Source organism: Bubalus bubalis, chromosome 18 (genome assembly GCF_019923935.1).
Source record: "Bubalus bubalis isolate 160015118507 breed Murrah chromosome 18, NDDB_SH_1, whole genome shotgun sequence".
NCBI lineage: Eukaryota > Metazoa > Chordata > Mammalia > Artiodactyla > Bovidae > Bubalus > Bubalus bubalis.
The window spans coordinates 35,530,869-35,543,416 of record NC_059174.1 but is presented as its reverse complement, the minus strand read 5'-3'; the positions used below and the strand labels follow the sequence as shown (position 1 = coordinate 35,543,416).

The 12,548-nt window shown below is 42.0% G+C and overlaps 1 protein-coding gene across 1 annotated transcript in view; it reads right to left on the bottom strand.

Annotated features, from left to right (window-relative positions):
* CDH3 (cadherin 3) overlaps positions 1 to 12,548 on the bottom strand; it is a 117,180-nt gene that overhangs the window by 56,239 nt on the left and 48,393 nt on the right. The window lies entirely within an intron of this gene.

Sequence of the window (12,548 nt, the reverse complement as noted above, 5' to 3'; positions counted from 1 at the left end):
GCTGATGGTGGTGAGAAGGGACACAGGCGGAAGAATGCAAATATGAACACAGAATGAGTTACCATTCACTGATAGAGGTCAAATTAACTCAATAAGGATAAGAAGTTCTATTACTTATCACTGTAAAAAGTGATTAGAGATTCAAAGATTCCAGGGGATACACAAGTCCCTCTATCATTGGACTCAACTTCCCTGTCATTAAATTCAAGCAGTCCTCACTTATCTGCTATATTGATAATAGTAACCTGACCACTCCCGTTCCTTATGGTTAAATGCTAAGCACTCGATACATCTTATTCCATTCAACCCTGTCCTCTCTCTCACCTGGACCACTGCAGTAGCTTTCCTTGGCTACCCTCCCATCTCTTTTCACCACTACTGTCAGACTGATCATTTACAACTGCCAAGCCTGATCACTTTGCATCTATGATTAAAATCCCAAAATGCCTCTCCACGCTGCTCTGTCAAGGGCTTGTTTGGTCTAGTCTCCACCTACCTTTCCATTCGTTACATTCAAGAAATATTTACTATGTGTCAGATGCTATTCTGAGCACTGAGGATGCAATGGTGAATTAAATAGACAAAATCTTTTATTTTCATTGACTCTAATAAAAATGTAGAGAACAAACAAGATAATTACAGACTATTGAAAGTGCTAAGAAAGAAAAAAAGCAATAAGATAGTCACTAGGGAAGCTCATTTTTGATAGAATGGTCAAGGTAGACACTCTGAGGAAGCAGCAGTGAAGCTAAGACCAAGACTGAGAAGGAGTCAGTCATAGAAAAGCTGAGAGAAAGTACTCCAGGTGGAGGGAACAGCATGTGGAAAGGTAGGCAACTGCTAGAAACCAGGAACACAGAAGTCAGTGTGGCTGAAGCAGAGTGAGTCTTCGGAGAAAGGGAGATGAGGTTGGAAACAGGTGAGAGTCACGGATCATATAGGGTTCTAGAGCCACGAGTAGTCTGACTTTTACTCCAGAATAAAAAGAAAGCTACTGAAGAATCTTAAGCAGAGGAGGGATATGGCCTGATTCATATTTTATAACAATCCTCCTGGCTGCTCTATGAAAATGAGAACTGGGACGGGGGAATGGAAGTAAGAGACAAGAGAGGGGGCTGGTGCTATGTCCGGATGAGAGATGTCGGACCTGGCAAGGACTACTGCCGAGGAGACGAAGGAAAATGGTCCGATTCTCAACAGAGTGTGGGGTAAAAGTCACAAGACTTGGTGATAGACTGATTCTGAGGCCGAAGAAAGGAGGAATCAAGGCCTTCTCTTAGGTTTGGGGCTTGGATAGATAATAGTGGAATTATTGGAGAAGAATCGGGTGCTAGAGGAATCAAGAGTTCCATCTGGACCATGAAGTTGGAGGGGCCATGAGCTAGCTGAGTGCAGACATCGACTTGGTCATGGGCTATTTGTATCTGGTGCTAAGAGGTTAGGCTGGGTCAGAGATACAAATGTGGGTATCTCCAAACATGATGCTTAAAGGTATTGGATGAGCCCCGAGACACTCTGACATTCGAGGGCTGAGTGGAGGAGGAGGGACTAAGACTAATCAAAGGAAAACCAGAAGATTGAAATCAACAGAAGTAAGATTGAGAAAACAAGTGGTAGGCTGGGTCAAATGCTGCTGAGAGGCTATGAAGGATGTGGTCAGAGATGTGTCCATTAAATTTAGCTGTTTGAGGTCATTAGGAGAAGAGTTTCACTGGAGAATCAACCCAGAAACCAGACTGGATTAAACAGAAGAGGTGAGAAAGCATGTACAGTCTTGACAATTCTTTTCAAATTTTCTTTTAACAGGAGTAAGGAAGTGGGGTATAGCTGCAGGTGTGCATGGAGTCAAGTGAGGGTGGTTGTTGTTTTAAGATTTTTTTTATGTGGACCATTTTTAAAGTCTTTATAGAATTTGTTACAATACTGCTTCTGTTTTAAGTTTGTTTTTTTTTTGGATGTGAGGCATGTGGGATCTTAGCTCCTCCACCAGGGTTGAACCTACACTCCCCACACTGGTAGGTGAAGCCTCAACCACTGGACCACCAGGGAGTCCCTGTTGTTGTTTCTAATGGAATTTACTAGAGCCATTTTCTCCAAACTTCAGTCATTGAAGAACCCTCTGTTTTGGTCCCATCCTTATACCATGGGTACTCTATACTTAAAATTTTTCTTAAAATAAACTCACTTTTAATTTAAACAAATTTACCTTGAACACTTACTTTAAGAAGCAATTACTACAGTACATCAAATGGGAAACAAATATCTCTTGCCATGAACAAAAGGTAACTGATTTGAAAATCAGTACAATGAAAATAAAGCACAATGTCAGTAAACTAAGTGGTTATTATTGCTTGCTGAGGACTGATCCTGGGACCAGCTCTGTTTGAAAAGGGAAATCATGAAGTGTTAGACATTCAAGACGTATTAACATCAAAGGGAAACTTTCTCCTCAAAGGACTGAAAGAGAATTGAAAGGAAAATAATTGTTTCTCTGTGTGATTTAAAATCACCTACTGCCAGACCTAACCTCTAGGAAACACCTCTTAGAACACTTCCTTTTTTAATTAAGATATAACCTGGACTTAGGTGAGTGCACAAATCTTAAATGTAGAGCTTGATGAATTTTTACATATGAATATACCAACGTAATCACCACTCAGCTCAAGACATAGAATTGTCCAGCAAGGCCAGGGCCAGGCTTAAAGCATAACAGACAAAGGCTGTGTCCTCGCGGCATTGCCAGTTGCTCCTCCTGGTACACCTGGTGCCTAGTACAGTGCTAGGACATCGGAGGCGGTGTGTCTCTTTTTAGCTTATTTATCTATATATATTTTTTCTGTAAGCATTCTATAGTGAAAGCTGCTTACTCACGTCCAATTCTTTGTGACCCCGTGGACTATACAGTCCATGGAATTCTTCAGGCCAGAATACTGGCGTGGGTAGCCTTTCCCTTCTCCAGGGGATCTTCCCAACCCAGGGATATCCGCCCACATTGCAGGCGGATTCTTTACCAGCTGAGCCACAAGGGAAGTCCAAGAGTACTGGAGTGGGTAGCTTATCCCTTCCCTAGTGGATCTTCCCGACCCAGGAATTGAACCAGGGTCTCCTGCATTGGAGGCAGATTCTTTACCAACTGAACTATGAGGGAATGCTGCAAGTATTCTATAAAGAATATGTATTATTTGTGATTTAAAAACCAGTCTTATCTGAACTCTGATTTTCCAGAGGGTCTACTTCAGAATCTGAACTCCAATTTTCAAGAGGGTCTATTGTAGAATCTGAACTCTAAATTTTCTAGAGGGTCTAATCCAGAACCTATCAGTCAAAATCTATCAGAGCAACATCATTTCTCCCTCTGGATATAAAACCCAGCCTGAGAAGACAGAAGTATCCAAACAGAAAGATCCAGGAACAATTCTGTTTGAGATGCAAACGATTTCTCCTGCTTCCCCATTTCCACCTGGTCCCCCACTAACCTGTGTTTTTGCTTTCACACCCTCATACACAATAGCTGAGAACACCAAAGCCGATTTGTCTGCTCTCCTCAATAAAATAGTGACAGCAAGACAAGTAAGTCTTTAAAAATTTAAAGACCCTGATAAGTCCTCCATTCAGCATCTGCCGCAGAAGGAAACGGCCTCTGGCATATGCCTCTTGTGCTCCCCCCTTCCCCAGACGCCTCCTGTCCAAACACCTCTCTCCATGGCTTATTCTCAGCTGCTTGCAAGAGGGTGCTAGGGCCCCTTGCTGGGGGAGTTGGAGGAAGGGGAACCCCCTTAAATTCAGAGGAGTGAAACAGAGTTGTTCTTCAAGCATGTTAGGGATCAAAGCCTGAGATCTGAAGCTTTGGCAAGAAGACAGCCATCTGCGGGCCTGGGTGGGCCCCAGCTGGGGGGCCCTGGATAGCAGTGCCAGGTGCTATCCACACCCAGCTAAGCCTGCTTGTGACAAGGCAGGTGTCAGGACTGGCCCAGGAAGGCCACATCCCTTAGCAGATGCTGCAGGAAAGGAAGCATTCAGAACCACTGTGATTAAATTAATATAGGAATTGGGGCAGGGAGTCAGATAGTAAAGAGGAAGAGGAAAAGTTACCAAACCAAATTAACCCATGTGGCCATTTTAACTTCTTTGCTTCTAGTGTTTTTCCTATGTATAACTTTAAAAAAAATGATACAACTAGTATCTTTTTAGCATAATAAGTAAGAAGAACATTGTGGTTAAAACCAAGATCCTTCTTGATTCCTACTTAGGCATTCCCATCTCTGCCTTCAAAGAGGCCAAGACTCTGAGGTGCCTTCCTCTGCAAAACTGGAGCCTATTATACAGAGTGAAGTAAGCCAGAAAGAAAAACACCAATACAGTATACTAACACATATATATGGAATTTAGAAAGATGGTAACAATAACCCTGTATACGAGACAGCAAAAGAGACACTGATGTATAGAACAGTCTTTTAGACTCTGTGGGAGAGGGAGAGGGTGGGATGATTTGGGAGAATGGCATTGAATATGTATAATATCATATATGAAACGAGTCACCAGTCCAGGTTCGATGCACGATACTGGATGCTTGGGGCTGGTGCACTGGGACGACCCAGAGGGATGGTATGGGGAGGGAGGAGGGAGGAGGGTTCAGGATGGGGAACACATGTATACCTGTGGCAGATTCATTTTGATATATGGCAAAACCAATACAATATTGTAAAGTTAAATTAAATAAAATTAAAAAAAAAACTTTTATATAAATGTCATAGTCCTATAACTTGCTTTTTCCAGATGATCATATCTTTTTGAGTATTATCCAAGTTGTTATTGTTCAGTCACTCAGCCATGCCTGACTCTTTGTGACCCCATGGACTGCAGCACACCAGGCTTCCCTGTCCTTCACCGTCTCCCAGAGCTTGCTCAAACTCATGTCCCTTGAATCAGTGATGCCATTCAACCATCTCATCCTCTGTCATCCCCTTCTCCTCCTGCTCTCAATCCTTCCCAGAACAGGGTCTTTTCTAGTGAGTTGGCTCTTCGCATCAGGTGGCCAAGGTATATCCAAGTTGATACACATGAAATTTACTCCGCTGTTGCCTTCAGCATGTAAATAACCCTTATGTTGCTGGTAAGCATACCACAGGCCAACACTTAATAACATTCCTCTCTATCAGAAACTATTCCAAGTATATTAACCCCTTGAATTCTTTTGAGACCTAGGAAGACAGAGGGATAAGTCAAATAAATTTCTTGTCACATAGCTGCTAAGTGGCAGGGTGAGATCTGATGCCTAAGTCTGAGGTCGAAGTTGACTCTTACCCACTACACCATCCAACCTGTATCTGCATTGCTTCCTAGTTTCTGATCATGCAAATGAGGTCTCAACGTTGGATCAGTTAGGCACTGCTGGGTATCCAACCATTCCTAAAATGTAGTCTCCTAAAGCAGCAACAGTTTGCTATTTCTCATGGTTCCGTGGGTGGACAAGATGGTTCTTCTGATCTTACCTGGACTCACTTAGTGGCTGTGGTCAGCTGGCAGCTTGGCAGGCTGGCCCACAATGGCCTCACTCTCATGTCGGAGCCTCAGGTGGGATGTCTGGCCCTCTCCTTCCAGCCAGACTTTGTCATGTGATGGTAGAAATGTTCCAAGAAAGTAAGGGCAGAAGGTCCCTGAGATCTAGCTCAGAACCTGGCAATAATCACTTCTGTTGCATTCTGTTGGTTAAAGTGAGTCACAAGATCAGCTCAAATTCAAAAGATGGGAAAAGAGACCCCACCTTTTGATAGGAGGGACTGCAGAGAATTTGTGGCCATTTTTAATCCATTAAAGCAACCATCTTTATATGTATTCCTGGCGTGCAGGGAGTATGTATCTCTAGGTTGTGTGCCAAGAAGAAGCAGTGCTGGAACAACATTATTCAACTTCAATTCTTTAACTAGTCGAAGAGTTTTTTTGTTTTTTTATTTTTTACTGATATATAATTCATATACCATAATATTCACCATTTTTAAGTGCAGAATTCAAGAGTTTCTATGTTGTGCAACCATCACTATTATATAATTCCAGAATATTTTTATTAACCCAAAAAGAAATCCCTAACTCATTTACAGTCAGTCCCCATACCTCCCTCCTCTGCCTCTGGCAAGCATCTAAGCATTTAACTGTTTTGGACATTTCATAGAAATAGAATTATACAATATGTAACCTTTCATGTCTGGCTTCTTTGGGCATAATGGTTTCAAAGGTCATTCACACTGTAGCATGTATCAGGATGTCATTCCTTTTTTTGGCTGAATAATATTCCACTGTGTTGATTAACTACATTTTATTCAACCATTCACCAGTTGATGGACATCTCTGTTGTTTCTATTTTTATGCTACCATGAATAACGCTGCTAAGAACATTGATACACAAGTTTTTACACAAGCACATTTTCAGTTCTCTTAGATATATATACCTCAGAATGGAATTCCTGGGTCATATGGTAATTCTATGTTTAACTTTGTGATGAACTGCAAAACCTTTGTCCACAATGGCTGGACTATTTTACATTTCTACCGGAATGAATGAAGTTTCCATTTTCTCCATATCTTTGCCAACACTTGTTATTTTCCATGTTAAAAAAAAAATTAGCCACTTTAAAAAACAGCCATCCTAGTGGATGTGACGGAGGAGGCAATGGCACCCCACTCCAGTACTCTTGCCTGGAAAAGCCCATGGACGGAGGAGCCTGGTAAGCTGTAGTCCATGGGGTTGCTAAGAGTCAGACACAACTGAGCGAATTCCCTTTCACTTTTCACTTTCATGCATTGGAGAAGGAAATGGCAACCCACTCCAGTGTTCTTGCCTGGAGAATCCCAGGGACGGAGAGCCTGGTGGACTTCCGTCTATGGGGTCGCATAGACTCGGACACAACTGAAGTGACTTAGCAGCAGTGGATGTGAAGTGGTATCTCATTGTGATTTTGATTTGTGGTTCCCTAATGATGTGAGAGTTGGACTGTGAATATGGCTGAGCGCTGAAAAATTGATGCTTTTGAACTGTGGTGTTGGAGAAGACTCTGGAGAGTCCCTTGGACTGCAAGGAGATCCAGCCAGTCCATTCTGAAGGAGATCAACCCTGGGATTTCTTTGGAAGGAATGATGCTAAAGCTGAAGTTCCAGTACTTTGGCCACCTCATGCGAAGAGTTGACTCATTGGAAAAGACTCTGATGCTGGGAGGGATTGGGGGCAGGAGGAGAAGGGGACGACAGAGGATGAGATGGCTGGATGGCATCACTGACTCGATGGACATGAGTCTGAGTGAACTCCGGGAGTTGGTGATGGACAGGGAGGCCTGGCGTGCTGCGATTCATGGGGTCACACAGAGTCGGACACGACTGAGCGACTGAACTGAACTGAACTGAATGACAAAAAAGATCTTCACGACCAAGATAATCATGATGGTGTGATCACTCACCTAGAGCCAGACATCCTGGAATGTGAAGTCAAGTGGGCCTTAAAAAGCATCACTACGAACAAAGCTAGTGCAGGTGATGGAATTCAAGTTGAGCTATTTCAAATCCTGGGAAGATGATGCTGTGAAAGTGCTGCACTCAACAGGCCAGGAAATTTGGAAAACTCAGCAGTGGCCACAGGACTGGAAAAGGTCAGTTTTCATTCCAATCCCAAAGAAAGGCAATGCCAAAGAATGCTCAAACTACCGCACAATTGCACTCATCTCACACGCTAGTAAAGTAATGCTCAAAATTCTCCAAGCCAGGCTTCACCAATACATGAAGCATGAACTTCCAGATGTTCAAGCTGGTGATAGTAAAGGCAGAGGAACCAGAGATCAAATTGCCAACATCCGCTAGATCATCGAAAAAGCAAGAGAGTTCCAGAAAAACATCTATTTCTGCTTTATTGACTACGCCAAAGCCTTTGACTGTGTGGATCACAATAAACTGTGAAAAATTCTGAAAGAGATGGGAATACCAGACCACCTGACCTGCCTCTAGAGAAACCTACATGCAGGTCAGGAAGCAACAGTTAGAACTAGACATGGAACAACAGACTGGTTCCAAATAGGGAAAGGAGTACGTCAAGGCTGTATATTGTCACCCTGCTTATTTAACTTCTATGCAGAGTACATCATGAGAAACGCTGGGCTGGAAGAAGCACAAGTTGGAATCAACATTGCCGGGAGAAATACCAATAACCTCAGATATGCAGATGACACCACCCTTATGGCAGAAAGTGCAGAGGAACTAAAAAGCTTCTTGATGAAGGTGAAAGAGGAGAGTGAAAAAGTTGGCTTAAAGCTCAACATTCAGAAAACGAAGATCATGGCATCCGGTCCCACCACTTCATGGGAAATAGATGGGGAAACAGTGGAAACAGTGTCAGACTTTATTTTTCTGGGCTCCAAAATCACTGCAGATGGTGACTGCAGCCATGAAATTAAAAGACGCTGACTCCTTGGAAGGAAAGTTATGACCAACCTAGATAGCATATTCAAAAGCAGAGACATTACTTTACCAACAAAGGTCCGTCTAGTCAAGGCTATGGTTTTTCCTGTGGTCATGTATGGATGTGAGAGTTGGACTGTGAAGAAAGCTGAGCACCAAAGAAATGATGCTTTTGAACTGTGGTGTTGGAGAAGACTCTTGAGAGTCCCTTGGACTGCAAGGAGATCCAACCAGTCCATTCTGAAGGAGATGAGCCCTGGGATTTCTTTGGAAGGAATGATGCTAAAGCTGAAACTGCAGTACTTTGGCCACCTCATGTGAAGAGTTGACTCATTGGAAAAGACTCTGATGCTGGGAGGGATTGGGGGCAAGAGGATAAGGGGACGACAGAGGATGAGATGGCTGGATGGCATCACCGACTCGATGGACATGAGTTTGGGTGAACTCCAGGAGTTGGTGATGGACAGGGAGGCCTGGCGTGCTGTGGTTCATGGGGTCTCAAAGAGTTGGACACAACTGAGTGACTAACTGAACTGAACTGAACTGAATGACTAGTGATGGTAAGCCTTTTTTCATGTGTTTGTTGGCCACTTGAATGTCTTAGAGACAGATCTATTCAAATCCTTTGTCCATTTTTAAAATGGGTGCTTGTCTTTTTATTGTTGAGTTGTAAGAGTTCTCTACATATTATGGATACTAGACCCTAATTCAAATAGTTGAATTATTTGGTGTTCAAATACTTTCTCTGTGGGATGTCTATTCATTTTCACAATAGTGTCCTTTAAAGAACAAAAGTTTTTATTTTGATGAAATCCAGTTTATCTATTGTTTCTTTGGTTGCTCATGCTTTTGGTGTTGCATCTAAAAAATTGTTGCCTAATCCAAGATTATGAAGATTTACACCTATGTCTTCTAAGAGTTTTATAGCTTTAGCTCTTACATTTAGGCTTTCAATTCAGTTTGATTTTGCTTTTGAGGATGGTGTGAGATAAGAGTCCAGCTTCATTCTTTTAGATATCCTGTTGTCCCAGTACCATTTGTGGAAAAGATTATTCTTTCTCTGCTGGGACCCTTGTTGAAAATCAGCTGCTACCATTACAATATCAAGTAGTAAGAATGACATCATAAATAAGAATTTTATCACCTACTTTTTCATGCAGGTATTGAGATGATCACATTTTTCTCCTTTAACCATACCGTGTAGTATATTACATAAACAGTTTACTTTTTTTGGGGGGGGGGTGCTGTTGAAATGCCCCTGCATTCCTGGAATAACCATTTGTGATTATTTTCTGCCCTGAATTCCTTTTCTAGTTCCATGTCTTAGATTATGCTTTGGAGGGGCAATGGCATTTCCTGTCTGGGTCCTCATCAAAAACTCCAGTTTCTTAGTTGAATGTTCTCCCAGGAGCTTCTGGAAGCTTGGATTTGCTCATTAGTAACGTGGTGGGGGTGGCCAAGAGGCTCCAGGGCAAAGCCAGTGCTTTCAGCTGTGTGAGTATTTGCTGCAGAGGAACCAGGTGAAAGTCAGGTGGGAGGCAAGTAGCAGTCTCCCAAAGTCACCTACTTTTGTCCTTAAGCAATGAAATTCAAATTCTCTGTCCTTGTCTCTAAAGTTTATTCTATCTCATGAACTTTTTTTTCCTGTGAAAAGTATAATTGAATCATTCTGTGTTCTGAGCACTTTCTATATGCCAGACACAGTGCTTAGGGCTCTCATGTTAATACATTATTAACAATAATTCCAGCTACCATTGGCTGATACTTTACCTGGTTCTAGGTAATTGTTTTACAAAAGTATTGCATTTAGGGACTTCCCTGGCAGTACATTGGTTAAGACACCATGGTCCCAATGCAAGGGGCATGGGTTCGATCCCTGGTTGGTGAACTAAGATCCCCCATGTCCCACAGTGTAGCCAAAATAGAAAAAAAATTTTTTTTCTAAAAAAAGTATCATCTCTAATTTATAGATGAGGAAGCTGAGACTGAGAGAAGCTAACCTGTAGAGGTTAGGTTCAAAATCAGACAGAGCTGAGGTTCAAAATCAGGTTTGTCTCACTGCAGAACCCATGCCTTTAACCACTGCTGGACACACTGTGGGTAATTAATTCGCTCTGTCAGCCCAAACTCCCATGATCAGTATTAAGCACCAACAGTGCCCTGTGACCAGCGCATGACTGAGCAGTGCCACACGTGATAGGCTGGAATCATCTGTGGTCTAACTGGTCTCAGTGTCAGGCCATGACACTTGCTCACATGAGGTGTTCTGCAGTAACATCTCCCTTAGGGAAATTAGTGTGCATGTTTTCATAAAAGCTTTTTACAAAATAACAGCTTTGAAATGTAATGTATCTATCATACAATTCCCCAATTTAAAGTGTACAATTCAGGGGCTTCCATGGCAGTCCAGTGGTTGGGAAATGAAGCTTTCATTGCTGGGGCCTGGGTTTGATCCCTGGTCCAGGAACTAGGATCCTGCAAGTCGTATGGCATGGCCAATAAAAGGTTTCAAAATAGATCAATAAAGTGCACAATCAAATATTTTTTGTATAGTTACAGACTTGAACAATCATCACCATGATCAATTTTAGAATAGTTTCATCACCCCAAAAAGAAGTTTTAAACGCTTTAGTAGTTATTCCTCATTTTCTCCCAAAGTCCCCATTACTGAGCAACTGCCAATCTGCTTCTGTCTCTACAGATTTGCCTATTCTGAGTATTTCACCTAAATGGAATTATACAGTATGTGGTCTTTAGTGACTGGCTTCTTTCACTTTGAACAATGTTTTCAAGGTTCATCCATGTTGTAGCATGTGCCAGTACCTAATTACTTTTTATTTTCAAGTAATATTCCATTGTGTGGATATACCATATTTTGTTTATACATTCATCATTTGATGGACACTTATTGGCTATTGTGAATAATGCTGCTATGAATATACAGAGAAGTTTTTAGGTGGACATATGTTCTCAATTTTCATGCTTCATTTTTTACATGGCATTACTTTTTTTAATGCAATCTTTGTCCTTGTCCAATTCAACCTCTTACAACTTAAAATGCTCAAGAACATGGATAAAGAAATGGCAACCCACTCCAGTTTTCTTGCCTGGAAGATCCCATGGACAGAGGAGCCTGGCAGGCTACAGTCCATGGGACTGAAAAGAGTCAGACAACAACTGAATAACTGAGCCAGAATGAAAGGTGTTAACAGCCTAATCCCTGGAACCTGTTACTTTTCAAGGCACAAAGGATTTTGCAGATGTGATTAAATTAAGGATATTAATTTAAGAGAAGGTAAGATTATCCTTCACTCAGTAGTAGCCACAGGACTGGAAAAGGTCAATTTTCATTCCAATCCCAAAGAAAGGCAATGCCAAAGAATGCTCAAACTACTACACTATTGCACTCATCTCACACTCTAGCAAGGTAATGTTCAAAATTCTCCAAGCCAGCCTTCCAGATGTTCAAGCTGGGTTTAGAAAAGGCAGAGGAACCAGAGCTCAAATTGCCAACATCCGTTGGATCTTCGACAAAGGAAGAGAATTCCAGAAAAACATCTACTTCTGCTTTATTGACTATCTCAAAGCCTTTGACTGTGTGGATCACAACAAACTCTGGTAAATTCTTCAAGATTTGGGAATACCAGACCACCTGACCTGCCTCCTGAGAAATCTGTACACAGGTCAGGAAACAACAGAACTGGACATGGAACAACAGACTGGTTCCAAATAGGGAAAGGAGTACATCAAAGATGTATATTGTCACCCTGCTTATTTACCTTATACGCAGAGTACATCATGAGAAACACTGGGCTGGATGAAGCACAAGCTGGAATCAAGAATGCTGGGAGAAATATCAATAACTTCGGATATGCAGATGACACCACCCTTATGGCAGAAAGCGAAGAAGAACTAAAAAGCCTCTTGATGAAACTGAAAGAGGAGAGGGAAAAAGTCGGCTTAAAACTCAACATTCAGAAAACTAAGATCATGGCATCTGGTCCCATCACTTCATGGCAAACAGATGGGGAAACAATGGAAACAGTGACAGACTTTATTTTTTTGGGCTCCAAAATCACTTCAGATGGTGACTGCAGCCATGAAATTAA